The sequence below is a fragment of the Ochotona princeps genome, chromosome 5 (genome assembly GCF_030435755.1).
Source record: "Ochotona princeps isolate mOchPri1 chromosome 5, mOchPri1.hap1, whole genome shotgun sequence".
In the NCBI taxonomy this organism is placed as follows: Eukaryota; Metazoa; Chordata; class Mammalia; order Lagomorpha; family Ochotonidae; genus Ochotona; species Ochotona princeps.
The window spans coordinates 65,660,095-65,677,279 of record NC_080836.1 but is presented as its reverse complement, the minus strand read 5'-3'; the positions used below and the strand labels follow the sequence as shown (position 1 = coordinate 65,677,279).

The following is a 17,185-nucleotide window of genomic DNA, read 5'->3' as shown; positions in this document are numbered from 1 at the left end:
GAAAAAATACTTATAAATGACCCCCCAGAGGCAGAATTACCAGTGAAGGCATGCAGGAGACATGAGCAAGAAAGGTGATAAGACTCCTCGAAAAGAAACACAAAGATACACTAATCTTAAGACTAAAGTAAGGACAACTGCCAAACTGCCTGAAAAAGATTTCCAAAAATGGTTTTAAGGTTATTCAAGTATAAGAGAAAAAGTTAAATGATATAAGGAAATCTGTACATGACAAGAATGAGAAATTCTGCAGACTGGACAAAAACCAAACAAGAAATATTGTAAATAAATTATTCAATATGCCAAATAAAAGATATAATATAAAGCTTTAACTGGGGACTTAGTAAGGAAGAAAAAATAGGCAATCTAGAAAACAAGTCTCCACAAATAGATCTAAAAATGGACCTACCACATACCGAGCTATCCCATTGTTGTGAATAGACACAAAAGAAATGAAATCAGCATATAAGTTAACCTGAACTCCATTGTCCACAGCAACTCAATTTATAGTAGTTAAGAAATCAACATAATTGGGCCCGGCATGATAGTGTAGTGGTTAAAGTCCTCGCCTTGCACGTGCCGCGAGGATCCTATATGGGCACCGGTTTTAATCCCGGCAGCCCTGCTTCCCATCCAGTTCCCTGTCTGTGGCCTGGGAAAGCAGTCGAGGACGGCCCAAAGCCTTGGGACCCTGCACCCGCTTGGGAGACCCACAAGAAGCTCCTGGCTACTGGCTTCAGATTGGCTCAGCTCCAGCCATTGCAACCTCTTGGGGAGTGAATCATTAGATGGAAGACCTATCTCTCTGTCTCTCCTCCTTTCTGTATATCTGCCTTTCCAATAAAAAGAAATAAATCTTTAAAAAAGAAGAAAGAAATCAAGATAAATAATCTTTAACTGATAACTGAATAAAGAAAATGGAGCATTTAAAAACAAAGGAATATTATTCATCCTGGCATCTGCAACAAAAGGGATGTAAATAATTCGAGATTATTATGTTAAATGAAATAAACAATTTCAAAAAAAAGAAAAAAGTTCACATTCCCACCACATGCTCATTTATTAGTGGCAATTAACAGAGAAGATGAAAATTACGAGGATGTCAGATAATTTGGTATATGGTTATTGATTTCACATCACTAAATCATACCAAATAAATGGCAATAGCCTCTTCTCATATGTACAAAAAAAATGGAGAAGGGGGAATAGTTCTAGCTTTTGTGTAACAGGAATGCTTCATTCTTAATGTAGGTATTGGTTATAAGTGATCAGAAGACAAAAACTTTATACTTTTGTCAATTTCTTGGCAGGTATAGATTGTTAAAAATACAGTATACAATGTTAAAGATAAGAACAACAAAGTAGAAATGTAGAAAAGCAATGCATGATTATATACTAGTAACTAAGAATTTTGCTTTTCCAATGTTGGTTTAGCTTATCTTCTTAGAGACAATAGGAAAATACTTACAATTAAATATCCTCTGACAGCTTTATATTATCAATTATTTATATTCCATTTTCTTTGTTGGTATCACTGTGCATCCATTATTTCAAAGCACTTTCAGCTTAATTAGTTCATATGATTAAGATGATGTAGAATAATACACTATCATACTTGCTCATTAACTGTTAGCTACAATATTAACTTTAAAAATGCATATAATACAGAAATTGAAAGCTTTCTGTCACAGTTCTTTTAAAAATAGGGCAAAATCTAAATCTCCTGACATCATACAGAACATTTTCTTAATAATAAACAGTACAAAGTTCTCAGGGGAAGTGTCAAGCCACAGCCACACTGGTCTTTCCTGCTTCAGTGTGGTATTGAATGCTCTGGAAGGAAAATGAACTCTCAAATCCTTTGCTTCTTTGCTTAGTTTTTGCTAAATTAAGCTCTAAAAATCACACAAATTATTTTTTTCACTGTAGATTATTGAAGTGCTATCATGTAGGATAAGTGCCTGCTGACTTGAATCACACTAATAAGTCACAAAAATGATTTATCAAATGGTTACACAGCTGCAGTCAATACTCAAATTAAAAATATACTTACTCAGCTTCTTTGTGAATATAACAAATATTTCAGTAGCTACATAACAAGCTAATAACATAGTAAAAGTATATATATGTATATATATATATATACACAAAGATCAGCAAATTAATCATTCTAAACACCCTTTCCCTGTAATACAACACCAATTTATTTCAAACCTTTAAAATTTTAATTGTTGCCAAACATTAAAATAGATTCATTTCTGGATACAGAATGTATTCAGATGTCATTATCAGTTGTCCTGAACATCAGTCATTTTAACATTTAATAACAATTAGTACATGGGTAAAGGTATTTTCTTAATTTTACATTTAATTTAGTTAGAAATAGTGTCAGACATTAAAATCTGAAATAAATATGAAATTTGTAAGCTTAAATTCACCCATAAATAATGAAACTTAATTTTTATAGGTTTATTTTATTTTGATTGGAAAGTCAGATATACAGAGAGGCCGCAGTGGCAAGAGATGTGCCATCTGAAGCCAGCAGCCTCTTCCTGATCTCCCACGTGCAGGGTCCCAAAGCTTTGGGCCGTTCTCGACTGCTTTCCCAGGACATAAACAGGGAGCTGGATGGGAAGTGCGGCCGCTGGGATTAGAATTGTCACCCACTTGGATTTCCAGCATGTGTAAGGCCACTTTACGTTAGCCGCTAGGCTACTTTGCCAGACCCAAATAACCCAACTTTAAAGGTAGCAATCAGGCTGCTATGGAAGCAGCAGGCTAAGTGACTGCTTGTGATGCTTGTATTCCCTGTGTGGATCTGTTCAAGTCCCAGCAAATCCACTTTCGGTCCTGCCACTGTGCTTGAAGTTTTTGATAACAGCCCAGCTACTTGAGTACTTCACACTCGCACAGGAAAACAGGATGCAACTCCTGTTTCTGGTTTCTTCATAATGCTGTGTTTCAAACTACTGCAGGGTGATGTGGGAACACATCGTAAAAAAGCCTTAACTGCTGTAGAAACCAAAGGAAGCTTTGCTCCAGAGTTTTTCTAAACAAAGAAATTTACCATGCAGAAGCAGTATGATATGCAATGATTGAAAGGTGGGGAACTCTAGCAGTTCCAAGATCTGGTAGTAAACCAATGATCTTGAAGAGCGGAGAAAAGGAAAAATGAGGAATAGCACATACAGTCAAAGAAGAAATGAGATGACACCTCTTGGCACATGAAGCCTTGCAATGAGAACTAACTGACATTGGCTGGCAAGTGGATAGAAGGAGAATACTTCAAAAACTATTATTGCAGCTCAGGAAACAGATGATAATAAACATGAGCTAAATAAGTCAATGTATCATATTTAGAACGTTTATTGGGATAGATTTTCATGTCTGCAAGCAATGGGTCTGGAAGCCAAAGCAATTCCAGAAATACAGCGTCAGTGCCCATGTGAAGACAAGTTGATCTGGCAGAATGGAAGGAATTCTAGGACACAGGTCTTCCAGTCAATGAAAAAGGTTCTTCATTTTTACTTTTAATTAATTGTAATCAAATTTACTGTTATAGCTGAAGTCTAGTGTAAGAACTGAAAGATGATTGGCAGTGCACTAAAGAATTCAAAGTGAAGAGTAAAAGCTGCAATGTTGTGACATTTTTTTACATTTATTTACCCTGATACATTTTTGTAGGTACCGGGTTTTTCCTTCCCTCATCTTCTTTACCCCCTATTTGGTTCTTCAATGTAGAACAGAGTTGAAAGCAGAAAAAGAGCATTGTACTATTGAACTGCATTTTGCCAATTTGTTATCACACTTCTATAAAGACCAGATTAAATAATTCGTTTTAACAATACGGAATCACATCAAAAGGGAAGATAAATGATTAACAAGGTGAATTCCAGGAGGGACTAAAAAGAGAAAACAGGCACGATTCATTTGGAAGATGACTGGAACTTTTGCTGCAAGACTTGTCACCAAAAGAAACAGTGAGCAGCAAGTGGCTGTGAACTCTAGGTCGTCTCTGATAAGCGACTGAGAAGAGTGCATGTTATTATGAGGCAAAAATAGAAACAAGACTCTTCTCAGAAGAGGATAATTTGAGTCATGCAGGTTGACACCTGTGCATAAAGTGAGTTTTGTTTTAAACTCCAAAATTCTAAAAAGTCAACTTGTTTTACTGCAGAGAATTCATAAGAAAATATTCTTATACATAGCTGCAGACCCACTGATCAAAAGCATCATCCAGCACTAAAACTAGCAAAGTAACGCCATATTTGTTGCTTCCCATATTTGGTAAAACTAATCACATGTAAAAATAACAGATACAATTCTAAAAGTGTAACCAACTGAGCTTCTTGGGATACTGGACTATTATGACACTGATGCCAAGGTGAACATTCAGAGAGCTCCCCAACCATTTCCTTAACATAAGTGTTCTAACAAAATGTAGAGGTCGATTTAACACGAATAGGAATAGACATGAATGAACTTTCGGGCATGTAGGGAAGTAACCTGTCACTTCAAGAAGGGATGGAACTGAACAGTAACCTGTGGAGGAAACAACCCACCTTTTTTCTAAGAGTAGGCATGCTGTATAATGAAAAGTACAACTAAAGTCACAGCTGGAATTTATTGACACGATTAACCTAACTACTTTGCATTATCCATAAACATCTCTCTTGTTCTTTTCTCTTCTGAATATATTGTTAGGTACATGAATGGATGATTTTAAATCTACAAAATGATACTCTGAAAAATCAACAATTTCTTATAATTTCTCTTTTCATCAGTGACCGTGTAATTATTTCATTGCATTTTAAACTTGCATTTTAAATAGAGCAAAACCTGAAAAGGAGTGTTCTAATTTTAAAGAACTTCTGTTATCTTCGTTGATTTATGCAAAAACTGTCACACAGACCAATGTCATGGAGCTTTCCTTTCTATTTTCTCTTAGTAAAAAATAATTAAAATAAAATTCAGTCTTTATGTGAGCATTCATTTTCCCAGCACCATAAAGAAGCTGTTGCTAATTCATTAGCATGTATTCTTGGCATCTTTGTTGAATTGTTGAATCAATTTTCCATAAATGTGGAGATTCCTTCAGAGGTATCTTTTTCGTACCACCAGTTAAGTGTGTCTGCTACCACATCTCTACTGTTTTGCTACTACCACTTTGCAGCAAATTTTTCAATCAGATAGAGTCCTATCTTCACTTTGGCTCTTTTGGACTACAAAGTCTTCAGCATTTGAAGGCCTTTTGTTGTTCTATTTATATTCCAGAATTCCATTTCTTTTATTTCTGTGAAAAATTATACAGGAATTTTGAAAAGCACCATCTTGAAAGTATTGATTACTTTAAGTAGTATATCCATCTTAATAATAAATTTTTCCAACTTCTGGATATTCAATTTTTCCTTTTTGTTAAATCAATATTTTATAGTTTTCAGGATATAGATCCTTTTACCTCTTTAGTTTAATTTAATCCTAAATATTATTTTTTTATAGCCAGTTCTAATTGGATTGCTGTTGTGATCCTTTCTTGGACAGAGGGTGACTAGTATACAGCCATGCTGCACACTCTAATCTTACTGAATTCATCTATTAAGTTCCAAACATCTTTGGTAGCACCTTTAGGCTTCAATAGATATAGGCTCGTGAAGCATCAAAAAGAAACAAACCCACTTATACAGTTCTCTGATTGTTAGTTCCTGATCATGCCTCTGTTTGGGGTTTTATTTGTTTTTATATTTATTGATTTTTATTGGAAAGGCAGATCTATAGAGCAAAGCAGATTCAGAGAGAAAGATTCTCCATCCACTGATTGACTCCACAAGTGGTCACAACAGCTGAAGCTGAGCCGGTATGAAGCCAGGAGCCAGGAGCTTCTTCCAGGTCTCCCGCCTGGGTTCAGAGTCCCAAGGTTTTGGGTCATCCTCTACTGCTTTCCCAGGCCACAAGCTGTATGAGAAGTGGAGCAGCCAGGACAGGAACTGGCACCCATATGGAATCCTGGTGCATGCATGGTGAGGATTGGCCACGGAGCCACTGGGCTGGGCCTCATGCCTCTGCTTTTTTGTCTATTCCAAATTAATATCCTCACCATCTGGAGTGTGAAGATCTGTGTGAACCTGCGGGTTTCATCCTTGTCTGTTCTTTTGCTACTTTCCAAAGAAACACTAATCCCGAGTTTCCCAGCTTTCCCAGGAGCCTGGAGCCTACCATTCCTGAGTAGGGAGCAGTATTGGATTTGATGCCACATAAAAGGTCAAATAAAAGTCTCCTGGAGAACAAATACTGAGTTGTGGCATTTTAAAAATTTTTTCCCTTCTAGATTTCTCATATTTTTTGGCTTAGGTTTATTTTCTAACACATTTCTGAACTGAGTAATATATATTTACTTTCTATCCGGTGACTGAGGTGTGGTACAAGATCACCATGCATGTTTGAATTATCGCAAGGAGCAAAAGCTTATAACCTTATTCTCAAAAAAAAATATTTACTATCAAGTATGAATCTGGCTTATAAAAGGGAATGTTAACCTTCTTTTAACAAATTCATTTTTCTGAAAACTTTCTGTGGAAGGTTAACTAGGTCACAGAACTGATGCATACATGTTTTTCAGAGTGCTATTTTCAGGCTAAACATGAATTTATGCTGGAAACTCTTTATGACAATATGTAAGAGGAAATGTGTATGTGTAATTAAGAAACTGAAGATTAGATGAAAGTGGAAAGCACTTATCTTAAATGAATAAAATATTGGGAGGGGAAATATTAGTGTGTGGGAGACATGAGATGTATAAAGTGTAACATAGAGCTGAAGATCAGAGCTTCTTATAGGGAGAGACAAGAGAAAGCCGATAGGCATGTGGCTTTGTAAAAATGTACCTTAATGAGTTTTTGTTTGCTTGTTTGAAAGATGCATTTATTTATTTATTTATTGGGAAGTCAGATATACAGAGGAGAGGAGAGAAAGAGAGGAAGAGCTTCCGTCCTATGGTTCACTCCCCTAGTAGCCACAATGTCTGGAGCTGAGCCAATCCGAAGACAGAAGTCAGGAGCCTCTTCTGGGTCTCCCTCATGGGTGCAGGGTCCCAAGGCTTTGGGCCGTCCTCCACTCCTTTCCCAGGCCACAAGCAGGCAGCTAGATGGGAAGTAGGGCCACTGGGATTAGAATCAGCACCCATATGGGATCCAAGGACTTTCAAGGCAAGGACTTTAGCTGCTAGTTTATTGCACTGGGCCCTTACCTTAATGAGTTTTAAATTTACAAAATACAAAATATAAAGCAGTACAAAGAATTCCAACATACCTAAATCCAGGATCTTCTACTATTAATACTTATGTTTGCATAGTTATTAGAGCCCATAAATTAAACCCCAGTTTGACGAAAATACTTTTTCTGTGTGATATAAGCCTTCTTCACAAAATAGAGTAAAACAGAAGAAAAGCTACACTTGAGTTCTGATCCAATCTCTGCTAATTGACCTTAGGCAAATCACTTTAACTTGCCATGCCTAAGCTCTCTCACCTATAATTCAGTTAGCTCACATGTGTGTTCATCATATGGATATCGTAAAACAATGTATGGCGCATCCTATACAATACACAAACATTGGGACATTTCTAACATCCTCATCAATAACATCACAATATCACTAAGGATTCTACGGGCAAATATTTGGAAATTCACCTTAGAAATTTTTTTTTAAGATTTATTTATTATTATTGGAAAGCCGGATATACAGAGAGGAGGAGAGACAGAGAGGAAGATCTTCCATCCGATGTTTCACTCCCCAAGTGAGCCGCAACGGCCGGTGCTACGCCGATCCGAAGCCGGGAACCAGGAACCTCTTCCAGGTCTCCCACGCGGGTGCAGGGTCCCAAACTTTGGGCCGTCCTCCACTGCCTTCTCAGGCCACAAGCAGGGAGCTGGATGGGAATTGGAGCTGCCAGGATTAGAACCGGTGCCCATATGAGATCCCGGGGCGTTCAAGGTGAGGACGTTAGCCGCTAGGCCACGCCGCCAGGCCCTAGAAAATTTTTAATGAAGAATTGTAGTGGAGAAAACTCCAAGCAGATAGACTTTTAGATAGAACTGCAAGGTTAATGTTAACAGAATAATTAAATATTTTCACATATTTTAACTAATGTATGTAAGGGATGTAAATTGACTTTGAAAATTTATTCCCACAATAATCTAAGCTTATGTTCTACTTTTGTTGCTAGAATCTATTCAACATTATACTTTAAAAAAAGTAGATAGGCTTATTTTATATTTCATTATATTTCATATATCATTATATTTGGGTTTGTCATTTATTTAAACAGAAACATTTCCTACCTGCAGGTGAATATTAGAAAATAATTTTATTCATGTCAAAGTAAGAGATGTTCTTTTAAAAATTACCAAAAAAAGTAAAGACTCTCTCATATTAGTAAAACAATTTTCCTGAGAACAGTAGGCTATATTGGGCCATTTATTAAAGCTATTGTAAGGCACTAAATACCCCATGCTTTCTCTGGGTAACTTCAAAATTTTTTTAAAAATGTCTAAAGATGATTTCAAACTTTGAATTGCTCATCTTCCATCACGATTTGTAGTTTCTTAATATTCTGAGACTGGAGATAAGGTGAGGTTGGTATCAGGAGAATGATAGAACCAGCAAATATGTTATGTTCTCATAAAACAACTAATGCATATGCAAAACAGATTAAATATTAAAGCTGTAACTTTGCATTCCAGAAACTCAAGCACGATTTAAGTTTTACAGAAATTATTAAAATCTACATAGGAATGTTAAGTGTAATCACCTTGCATAAGGTAATCTGGCATCACTGATGGCAATTTACAAAAAATAATCTATTTCTCAATGTTTTATTCAATCCAGTGATTGATACGGTTTTCACAATCAAGAGAAAAATGCTTTAATCTAATTTTGTTTTCTATTTTTTGTTTAAAAATAGCATTTGCATTCAATTTATTAAGTAAATCCTCTGATTTACCAAATAGCAACTTAAACTTAACTAAGGATATACAATCTGTTTCCCATGCACTTACAAGATATAAGTTTCTGATTCAGAGGGTAGAAAATATTTTGTTCCATGACTCTTTTCTCCCACAACAAAATAATCAGTTTTTTAAATCAATGACATTTTTTAAATTATGAAAATATTAATTCAGACATTTTCTTTACTAAAATCCATCCCTCAAAAGCATTTTTATTCACTATAAAACTGGTATATGTTCATTAAAAGCACTGCATTATAAGAATGAGGTAAGGGCCTGGCACTGTGGCCTAGCGGCTAAAGTCCTCACCTTGAGTGCCCCGGGATCCCATATGGGCACCGGTTCTAATCCCGGCAGCTCCACTTCCCATCCAGCTCCCTGCTTGTGGCCTGGGAAAGCAGTGGAGGATGGCCCAATGCACTGGGACACTGCACCCGCGTGGGAGGCCCGGAAGAGGTTCCTGGTTCCCGGCATCGGATTGGCGTAGCACCGGCCCGTTGCGGCTCACTTGGGGAGTGAATCATCGGACGGAAGATCTTCCTCTCTGTCTCTCCTCCTCTCTGTATATCTGACTTTGTAATAAAAATTAAAAAAAATCTAAAAAAAAAAATGAGGTAAAAAGAAAATTTTTCGTTTAAAAACTCAAATCACTCAAAAAACTACAGCTAATCCTTTATTTACAGTATTTACAGCTAAAAGTAAACGGATAGACTTTATGATATATTCATCCACGACGCAAGTGCTTTTTCACATACCATTTCTCAATGATTATTTCCTAGGGCACTAAAAACTGTTTCAAATGTCATGATCTAATCCTTCCTAATATTCCTTTATAGGAACTAATAGCACAATATTCAACATCACCCTTTCATAGACAACAAGACAACTGCCCTTTAAATTTACTAACCTATAATTCTAACAACACCCAAAACCAAGAACATACACACACCCAGATACACACATCCTCTGTTCTTAGAGCCCACAACTGTCAGTCTCTGAAGCCACAAAATTCTTCTATTCCTATTATCACCCTTTGTTTCCAATTCACACACCAGAATTTCCTTCATGATCATGTTCAGTATTACAGTCTACAAGTCTCCATCATTTCAAGCTTGTATATGACAAACTCCCATAGTATTTCCTTTTTTCAGTCCTGCAAAAATTCTCCTTATTTCCACATTGCATCCAGGATCACTTTTTATAAGAACAAATTGACTTACATCATTCTCTTGATTCATTCCTTTATATTCAATAAATGTCAACCTGCTTATATAATTTCTTATCATCTGTCCCATTAACCCTTTGCTCTCCACCTCTGCCCCAGGCAACTCCATTGTTGAGAGCGCCTAAGGATCTATGGGGCTGTCTAGGACAGCTTGCAGACGAACGCCCTGAGGAGGGCAGTGGTAAACAAGTTCAGGAAGTGTCTTCCCCTTGGGGCGCGGCTGCGTGTCCTGCCTGCAGGAGTGACCTTTTAGCTGATTGGTCGCTTCCCACGTGCAGGGGTGACCTTTTAACAGATTGGCTAGGTGTTTTATTTAAACAGATTGGGTCCTGGAGAGGGGGAGGAGAAAAGCGGGAGAGAAAGAAGGAGTAGACGGCTTTCCTGTTCGCATGCTGCCTGGTGGAATAAAGAGTTCCTACACATTCACTCAGGGTCGGGTTTTCTTCCACGGGTTTGGAGATTCCCCGACACTCCATGAATGCCAAAAGCATTGAATATCACACTACAATGAGTTAACAGTGCAGTCTCAAACTTCATCCCCGATCAGAATCTCAAAATGTTCCCTGATTTGGAAGCAAAGTCTTCCTCTTTGCAACTGTGAGTGTATCGGTATTATCACGTAAAACCACTGAGCACTTTAGGATGAGCCTAAGGTACACTGATTGTTATATTTAGTAGAAGAGGAGACAATACAGAGATATGCAGAAAAACAGTGAGGATATGTAAAGGTAAGAGTCCAAGATTAGATTTATAGAATTATGCTGCCTGAAGTCAAGAATGCCAGGAGCCATTAGAAATTGAAATAAAAATCATCCCCTACAACCTTGCAACGCTGTGACCCTGATGACACTTTAACTTTAGAACCTCTTTAATTGTTAGAAAATGAGTTTGTATTGTTTTACACAGTCTATACTTCTTTGTAATAGCAGTCCTTAGAAGTTAATACATTTCCCAAACTAGATATATTATACTGCATGAATATTTTTCAATTCTCACTAGATTATAAGCTCCAAAGAAAGATTCTATTGTTTAACTATGCCAACTTGCCTATCATAGGCAATTAATGAATATAGATATAAAAAGGAAAAGATAAATTTCCCATGGTAGTAAAACAACTTGTGATATGAGCAATGTTATTTTTGGATCCACGTTCATTTTGTTGCCAAACTTGTATTATTTCAAGCATTTACTTCTATCACAGTTTTACTGCTTCTGAGTGACTTCTGAGGAAGGATTTCAGCATATACCATCTATCTGCACCTTCTCCACAGTGACTCCTTATTCTGGTCCCAGAACTCTGAAGTTCCTTCTGGGAACCTACTTTATACATGTATACTTTACACTTTTATACTTTATACAAGGGGAAGAGTTAATCAAGTGCTATGATTTCTGAAAGAGAATTAACACCTCAAGCCACAGTCATTCAGATCCTCAAGAAGTGAATGTGGCAGGAATAACATTTAAACACTATTGGTCTAGATTTAGGTCCATGGCCAAATTCTCCTCTATCTTTGCACTTCCCACTCCACATCCCTGGAACAGTCTGGCTCCCGAATCTTAAGAGGACTGTTTCATTTGATTACCCTCTCATGCTATGAGCTAACCCACATCTTTTCAACCAAAATCCTTTTTTGTTTAAATACCCAGAGCTAATTTCTGCTACTTGCAATGGAGGAACAGTAATTATACTGTTCAAATGTAGATTTGATTTGCACATAGCACAGATTGCTTATATAAATAGGTGTGTTTCCCAGATGGTCATCTGATCAGAAGTTTCTATTTTAGATTCTCAGACCATCTAACTGGTAAATAATGCAATTTAAAATTCATGGTTTGCCATTTTCATTCTTTAAGACTGCCACTTTCACTTTGTCTTGCACTGCACATATTAAAATCAAGCCTACTTTTTTATATTATTACGTACATTTATAAACAAGCATTTTCAAATATTTTATTTTCTACTGTAATATTTTTCAATATATATCATGTTATAAAAGCAACTTAAACCATTTTTTTAAAGATTTATTATTATTGGAAAGCCGGATATACAGAGAGGAGGAGAGACAGAGAGGAAGATCTTCCATCCGATGTTTCACTCCCCAAGTGAGCCGCAACGGCCGGTGCTACGCCGATCCGAAGCCGGGAACCAGGAACCTCTTCCAGGTCTCCCACGCAGGTGCAGGGTCCCAAAGCTTTGGGCCATCCTCGACTGCCTTCCCAAGCCACAAGCAGGGAGCTGGATGGGAAGTGGAGCTGCCGGGACCAGAACCGGCGCCCACATGGGATCCGGGGCGTTCAAGGTGAGGACTTTAGCTGCTAGGCCACGTTGCTGGGCCCTGATATGCAAGTTCTTAACCACATCCTGTGACTTCCTCATTGACATTTCAATTTTAGATTATATACAACCGGCTTCTATCCACCTTCAAATAGCTATAGGGTACTATTCAGCTGTCTCTTGTTTATCCTCATTTTAGTATTTAGCTGTCTATTGTATTGAAGCATAATTTTTACTGAACTTGGCAGATTTTAGGATAGTCCAAACTGGCTTATAACTTTAACAAGGCATATGTCAACAACTGAGGTGTAGAACAGTTTTAGGAGGGGTGTTCTGAGAAATCTTCAGTACTCCAGTGAGGAATAACTTACTTTGGTGTCCTACCTAGTAAGGTATATGTGAAACCCTGCTGACCATTTCCTGCCTGGTTCTAAGCTTCCCTTGTTGTTCTCTGTCTATCTATTCTAATTTTGTTTGTTGTTTGTTTGTTTTATTTTGTTTTGTTTTGTTTTGGGGGGGCTCCAGGGAGACCTTGATGGTCATTGCAGAAGAGGATGGGGATCCAAAGTTGGAACTAAGCAAGGACCAGAGAAAGCTCCTCTCCCTAGTCCCGAAGAGTTTACTGTTCCGTTTCTGCAGACCGCTCAGGGCTCCTGGTTGTTGTTCCGATGACACTGGGCCCTGTGAGGAAGGATTTGGACTTCTTACATTCCATGTGGGAGATTCAAATGGGAGAGGATGACCTCAGAGTTCTCGGCCTCTGAAGGTACTCCAATTTCCTGTTGTCTCCTTGGCAGTTGGGATGTAGTCCTTGGTGCCCGTACTGATAGTCCTTGGTGAGGATCTGGGAGTCTCCAGGGTTGGGATACAAGCCTCCTCCTGTCCACTTGCTCCACTCTGGGATATCCCCCTGCTCTGTGCACATATCCTCCTGTTAAGAGGTTGTCAAGATTGATCTTGATTCCCCCTGTATATCATTGTAGTTTTACTATTGTCTAATGCTGATTCGAGTCTGTTGTGTATAAGTTACCTGTTATATGTTCTTGATAAGTTATACTTCACATCTTCCTCACACATTCTAGGGAGATGGAAGATTTCTCTGTTCTCCCGCCCTATTACCGAGAAGCATAGTAAAAGTGCATTAGGTTTTACAGTTCTTTGATGTACATCATGAGTAGTCTGACTCATTGATTGTTCGTTCACTGATTACATCACAATATCTTATTGCATGTGTTACAGGCTGTTTGAGGTAGAAATAATATTACAATTCACAGGTACTATTTTTAAGATTTTACTAGCACAAAATTTCACTAGCACAAAAACCCTATTTTTGTTGTATTTTCACCATTTCTACTAGTGGTATTAACACACCCTGCTTGCTTAAGCAAAAAGACTCTTAACCTCCCCCTGTCTCTATGATAGCCGAATCTCATTTACCTACATCTTGCATTTTTATTTACACTTCTCTTACTCCAGATAAAGCTCCAGTTGTGTGTTTGTTTTTAATACCTACCAAGAATAAAAGCCTGTTTGGTAACCTTTATCAGATCTGACATCTCTGGGAAATTCCTGATTGATAGTTGAACAACTAAAACCTAACATAAGGGAACAATCCACTATCCTTTAATTGAATATGATTGTTGCACTTGCTCTGGAATACTATATACATTTATCATACATATTTCCATCACTATACTGTAAATTTTCAGTAGTGGGAATTGTGTCTTTTCATCTTTTTTCCTCCTTACCATTCCTAGCTAAGTGCATGACAAATAGCAAAATTTCCGTGAAATATAATTACAATTAAATGAAGAGTCTATAAATTTTTCTGCCTTCTTTGGGGCTGCATTTCATTCACCTAAAACACCTGTTAATTCTTCATTAAACTGCTTGAAGCACAGCATGGATCATTATATTCCCCCATAAGTTTTTAAAATTCTAAATAATGATAAATGTGCATTTGCTTTTCTCAAGATTTATTTAGTTTTTATTGGAAAGGCAAATTTACAGAGAGAGAGAAGAGAGAAAAATCCTCCTTTCACTGGCTCATCACAAAGGGACCACAGGGCCGAAGCTGAGCCGATCCAAAGCCAGGAGCCAGGAGCTTCCTCTGGGTCTCCCATTTGGGTGCAGGGTCCCAAGGCACTGGATCTCCTCCACTGCTCTCTTTCACGTTTTATTCAACATAAAAAGAAGTATAGCAGCTGGAATACGAACCAGCACAAACATGGGATCTGGGCACACACAAGGCGAGGACCCAGCCATGGGGCTATTTGCCTCCCCCATAAATATAAATTTCCAAACACAGGAATTCAAGTCACAGAATATATATCCCAGTACTCTGCTGGATCCAATGCCTTAAACATCTCCTTTGCTTTCTCACCCCCACTGCTTTGCTCCAAGGTGAGCCTACATTCAAATATTCATCTACGGGGGCCAGTTCAATGACTCAACAGACTAATCCTCCACCTGTAGGCTATTTGTTTCCTAGCTGCTCCACTACCCATCCAGCTCCCTGCTTGTGGCCTGGGAAAGCCACATGCCTCACGTCTTTGGGCCCCTGCAGCCACGCGACAGAGCTATTTGAAGCTCCAGGCTTCTTCTTTCTTTCTTTTTTTTTTTTTTTTTTTTAAAGATTTATTCATTTTATTACAGCCAGATATACACAGAGGAGGAGAGACAGAGAGGAAGATCTTCCGTCCGATGATTCACTCCCCAAGTGAGCCGCAACGGGCCGGTGCTACGCCGATCCAATGCCGGGAACCTGGAACCTCTTCCGGGTCTCCCACGCGGGTGCAGGGTCCCAATGCATTGGGCAGTCCTCGACTGCTTTCCCAGGCCACAAGCAGGGAGCTGGATGGGAAGTGGAGCTGCCGGGATTAGAACCGGCGCCCATATGGGATCCCGGGGCTTTCAAGGCGAGGACTTTAGCCGCTATGCCACGCCGCCGGGCCCCAGGCTTCTTCTTTCAATTGATTCAGCTCTGGCCTACATGTAAGGAGTTGAAATGTGTTTCTTTTTAAAAATTTTATTTATGTGTTTTTACTTTTATTCATTTGGAAGACGGAAAGACAGTGAAACGAAAAGATATAGACAGTAAGACCAGACCAAAATAAGACAAAACAAAGAGAGCTACTAAATGCTGGGTCCCACCCACACATGGCTGCAACAGTCATGCCTGGATCAAACCAAAGCTAGGATTAGAAACTCATATCTCCCACATGGGTAGGAGAAACCCAAATTGTTAAGCCCTCACTTGATGTCTCTCAGCGTACACTTTAGTAGAAGGGTTGCTAGTAGAGCTAGGACTCAACCACAGGCAATTTGATACGTAATATGAGCACCCTAAATAGTGCTCTTAACCATGACGCCAAATGTCTAACCCTGAAATGTGTTTCTTACCTTATTGCATTTTTTGGAAGTTTGAGAAGACAAGGAACTAATTTTTACAATGACTAGGCTCAAAGCAGCAGCAGGTCTTTAATAAATATTAGCTGGATAAATATATATTTGCTATCACTCATAAATGATACATTTTTAAACAATTTTCTATACAACATTCACTTTTCTTACAGGCTTAGTTACATAAAGGAATAAAATAGCTGAATATACATCAAAAAAGAAAATTATTGTTTATAATCAAAATTTAGATCTTTATTTGAATTTTTTCCTGCAGCCCAAATCAGTTTATATTACAGCAAATCTTTGGATAAGAGGATATTACTGCAACTGCCAAATGAAAATGTTGTTCATTACCACCAGTGAAGGAAAACTCAGCAATAAAAATAAAGTCTCTAAAACAGGTTCACCGAAACAGTAACACTTATCTAAGTAATCCTATAAGTAGAAAGTGTGTGAGACATAGAGCAATGGTCACTCGCTGAATAAAAATATATAATCTAAAATGCTTTAAAAGATGTTATAATATCATTTATAGGTGAAATGAAAAATATGAACACTTAATTCATATTGCCAAAAAGTAGGATATAACAGATGTGTTATGAAAATAATCATAATTCAACAAAAATATATTAACAACATCACAACTTTATTTAAAGGAAAAAAACAAAGGAAATACAATAAAGAACAAAACGATAAAAGGTATTTAAAACATATTGCTTGGTGATTTTACTTTTACTTTTGTGTATTTTACCATTTTCTACAATAAAACTATGGTTTAAATATTCTACACAAAAGGCTTTTTATAGTTTCAAATGTTGCTGATGATGCTGAAAAGTAGATAAACATTCTTTCTTACCTGTTTGTTTAAATGCAGTTGAAAGAATACTTGGCTCTGTATAGCTTTAGTCATGCAGTTGCCATCAGAACTTTTCTATCACTTTCCTCTGTTTATCAGATGCTATCACATATAACTAAAAATAAAAATTAAATCAGATTTAAAATCCATAATTATATTTTCATATGTTTAAATTAAAATCTATTTTTCATCTTTGTAAAAATATGAATATGAAAACAAATTATGCACTCCATAAGTAAAGTTTCAAACAGAAAATCCCGTTTTTCTTGCTCCCCTGCCCCCTAAAAGCCCCTACCTTCTATCTCTTCAACTGTACTGCACAGACAAAATTTTGATCCACTCTGTATTCACAGACTTAATTTGGTAATAATCATAATATTCAACAAGTAAAAATACCACAAGACAAACATCTTTTAATGTTATA

At 37.5% G+C, this 17,185-nt stretch overlaps 1 protein-coding gene across 1 annotated transcript in view; it reads right to left on the bottom strand.

Annotated features, from left to right (window-relative positions):
• Positions 1–16,784, bottom strand: part of GULP1 (GULP PTB domain containing engulfment adaptor 1) — a 166,615-nt gene extending 149,831 nt beyond the window's left edge. Inside the window, exon 1 of the mRNA XM_004576984.3 lies at positions 16,762–16,784. The gene's annotated coding sequence lies outside the window, so the exon portion shown is untranslated. The remainder of the gene's footprint in view (positions 1–16,761) is intronic.
• Positions 16,785–17,185: the final 401 nt, after the last annotated feature.